This window comes from Triticum dicoccoides, chromosome 2A (assembly GCF_002162155.2).
Source record: "Triticum dicoccoides isolate Atlit2015 ecotype Zavitan chromosome 2A, WEW_v2.0, whole genome shotgun sequence".
NCBI classification, from domain to species: Eukaryota; Viridiplantae; Streptophyta; class Magnoliopsida; order Poales; family Poaceae; genus Triticum; species Triticum dicoccoides.
In genome coordinates this window covers 752,205,641-752,209,650 of record NC_041382.1, presented here as the reverse complement: position 1 = coordinate 752,209,650, position 4,010 = coordinate 752,205,641, and the positions used below count along the sequence as shown (strand labels likewise).

Here is a 4,010-nt window from a genome sequence, read left to right as displayed (position 1 = left end):
TATCCCCTGTCTCTCGTCGCTCTCGTCCCTTCTTTTCCTCTCGATGGCTCCTAGATCCATCCGGCGTCGAAGCCCTCGTCCCAAACCTGAGCGTCGGCGCCTCCACTTCTCTCCTCATCATTTCCTCACGCACGGGTATCTTATCTTTCTCCCTCCGCCGCCGCCGCCAGTCCTTCGTTGCTGACCCGTGCGTGCTCTACGAATCCAACCCTTCCGTCTGCAGGTCCCGGCGCCCACCGGCCCACGTCGAGCGTTTGCAGCGCCGCCGCTGCGGATCCTGCACCTGCGGGTGGTGGAGCAGGCCGACCAGGCCGTGGAGGTAGGAGGAGGCCTTGGGGAATGCGGACGGTGAGGGCGGCCAGCCGTCTTGCGGAACCACACTGCTAACTCCCATCTCTTGCCGCTTGCAAGGCGGACCATGGATGCGGCGATGTGCATCTGCTGAACGAACCATCTGTCCGGCCACCTCCGTACGAGGTATGCATCAGTTTTGTTTTGTTTTCAGCTCATGTGGTGATTCTTTGATGTGTTCAGACTTCCAGTTTGATAGGCCTGCAGAAGAAGAGCACGAAGAACATCCCTCTTCCTTTACATCTACAAACGAATTTACAAGTGAATGATCCATGGAGTTCAGGTATTTGTCAAATTGCTTGCTATCCTTTATATGAACTATTGTTTTGCCACAACCTGGCACTCTACAGCCAAAGCTATTCTAATCAAACTAAGTGCAAGCAAAGCCACCGTATTGACTGTTATTTGTCCTGAAGATGGACTAGCTAGCTCATTCTTTGAATAACACTTCAGCAGACTCTTAGTTGTTTATCCACGTCATGATGTGACACGTGAATGTATTTTCTGTCAAATTCCGTGAAATATCTGAGTAGCATGTGCAAAATAGAGTTTTTTGTTTGGTCATTTGTCAAACAGTCTTGCGGAGCATCAGGTCCTTGTCATTGGTTATATATGGCACTACATTATACTTCAATCTGTATTGCTGAAAATAAAAAGGAACCGCAGACTTGTTTGTTGCAAAATGGAGATTTTTGTTATTCATTGGGGTGAAATAAACTGTTCAGAGCTAATTTAACTTGAGAAATAAAAAAATGCATCTTTTCCCCCCTAAAAAGAAGTCTTTTGTCACTTCTATCGTATAGCATAAATTTGCAGTATCTTATATGACTAGAACATAGAGTTCTTGATGACTAGAAAAAAAATATGCTGGTGCCAAAATCAATTAATTGTTGCCATGTTTCCGGTGAAGTAAGTTGACACTATTATCCAAATCTGTCATTTGCATTTTCTTGTGCCAGTAGTAAATTGTGACCTCTCTTTCTCAATACTACTGTTTTTCAGGCGACAACAACAGCTGGCTCCGTACAGCCTAAAGTGTGACATGGAACTGCTTAACAACATGTATAAACTTCTGAAGCAAAAGCACTTTACTGAAAGAGCCAAAGTATGCTTATTAATTTATTGTCCGCCTCACAAGTGGTTGTATTTAGGTTACTTTCTTTGCCCTTAGTTTCAGCATTGACTTATTGTTTGCATATGTGAACATATTTCCATTGTTCTTTGCCCTTAGTTTCAGCATTGACTTATTGTTTGCATATGTGAACATATTTCCATTGTTCTTTTCGACAACATGTAGGTTTATTGATATGCCTCGTATGCAAGCTCCTGACCCACTGCAGAAGTGAATGTCAATTTTCCTGTATGAAAAATTGCTCTTGTGCGGCATATGCCCATTTGCTATTTGATGGTTGCAGCTTAAGGCATGCTATCAGACACGCAAGATGGAGCTAAAACTGTTCGTCTTTGCGCAGCTGCATCAGAATTACAATATAGCAGTATCTTAGATAACAAACATATTGCATGGTAAACAATTAATGCCACTGGGCCAGACAGTATGTGAAGATTGGGTGATTCCAAGAAGACAAAAAGCATCACTGATAGTTTATTAAATCTCAAGTGTCATGCTCTTTCTTTTTTGCAGGTCACAAAATGCTTTGGATAGCATATGTATTTCTGTCAGTTGCATTTCATGTCTTTCGTCTCGTCTATTTTATTTGGATTAGGAGATGGAAAATAAAGGTAACCGATCTGTGTTGGAAATAATTTGTAGTTAAAAGAGCATGCCATGGCTTAGTCTGATAAATACATGATAATGATTGCCCCCTCGTCATGGTTTCAGATGTAATGGAACTTTGGCAGAGCGAAGACACATACTCTCACTTTATGATGCTTTCCATTTCACAGATAGAAAATGCCACAGATAATTTCTCAACTGAAAAGAAGCTTGGAGGAAGGTTTGCCCCTATGTACAAGACTAATTGTGTTCTTTAGTTTTGTTTGTTACTATGTTTTCTAGAATGTCAAGGCGGAAGGGTGCTGATTATTATAATTCATGGTTTAATTGTTCGGACTTGAGCTTCGGGGGGTAGGGGGTGGGGGGCATGTTCTTCATATTACTTTCTGTTAGATTGTTGTTTGGTTGTCCATATAGAACTACCGATGCAAAAGGAGAGGTGCAAATTTGGAGATTGACCAATGATATGTTATTTAATTTGTGTTTATTTACAAGAACTCTACTTGATTGTTGCAGATAAATTGTGAGAAGATGATGCTTTTAAGATATGATCTGCATTTGCAACTAGTGTCTTGTTCTAAAAATGTCTCCAATCATCCTTAGTTAATGTCATGAGCACAGCTCCAGTCATGTTAATGTCATGAGCACAGCTCCAGTCATGTTACTTTCCTTGTGGACTAAACTTTGCTCAGCTAATGTTATTTTATTTGTTGGGTACTTTTACATGGCACATTTTTTTATAATGATATGAGCATGTGGATATTGCAAATAGAGAGGGGGCTCATTTGTTCATGGAACTTGGGGAGATACGATCTTTGATATATGAGCGTTTTATTTTTTTTTCATTTTCTTGTCCTGTACCATTTGAAACTACATTCTTCAGCGCCACATTTCGTCTATATAGAAAGTCAGTATTTTCTTGGTTCTTCGTATGAGTGGCCATGCTATGTGATAGTCCTAATTTTACTTTTTAGACCAGACCTTGTTTGAAATATAGAAATTTCACTGAATCATTCTTGTGAAATCTGTAGAGTATTTCTGCTGTTTTTGCTCCAGGCGTATTTTTGTACCGAGTTATTTCGGTGTTCTTATGTCTTATCTTGAATTTCAAGTTTTGTAAGCTATGTGATCATACATACAATCGGAAATTCACAATGTACTGCAAGATGGCTGGTGTTGGATAGTATGTACATCCACATTGTCTTAACTTATTCATATTTTAACAATTTTGCTCCTCTGGATTGCATATGCACGTTCACAGCTATACCAGCTAGACTGGTACGCACATAAATGGACAGGAGGCGCGCCCCAACCACTAATATGGGAGCAAAGGGCGGCGCATAGTAGTACGGTTGGCTTCCAAAACCATCAAATTATTGGGCCTGGATCGATTGGTTCACGGTCGCATGCCGGTGTTTTTCTCTTACGGCGTGCGCAAATCAAATGCCTGCGGCGTCGTTCCGTGTACCGAGTTCACGGTAACCGGCAATATCGTGTATCGTGGTGCTCTGTGGTACGGTCGGGTTCCAAAACCATCAATCTGTCACGTCTCACGCGAGGACGAAGCTTCTGAAACGGTCGTGCGTGGACAGAGACTGTGGGAGGGAGAGTGCGACGTATGGTTTTTGTTTCGCTTGTGCAGCACACAGGTTTTACGGGAATCTGGTGGGTGGCATAGATGGGGACATTTCGCCTCAGCCTATCGTATTATCCCCGGTCCCCAGGATTGCACCAATGTCATATTGGCCAGTAGTAAGAATGTTTTGGCATCTCCAACCGCGTATCTCAAACGGACAAACTAACCGTTTGCGGGTACGGATAAAAGAGTCGACCATTCAATCACATCAAACGTTTGTCACATTTTAAACGCAAATTAAACAACAAATTCAAAATTTAAAAAATCAATATTACATGCAAGCGGAAG

At 41.8% G+C, this 4,010-nt stretch overlaps 1 long non-coding RNA gene across 1 annotated transcript; it reads left to right on the top strand.

Moving 5' to 3' along the window:
• Positions 1–3,061, top strand: LOC119352274. The gene is made up of 5 exons (XR_005170149.1): positions 1–135; positions 224–477; positions 551–634; positions 1,354–2,091; positions 2,192–3,061. It is a non-coding gene; the product is annotated as an uncharacterized LOC119352274 (long non-coding RNA).
• Positions 3,062–4,010: the final 949 nt, after the last annotated feature.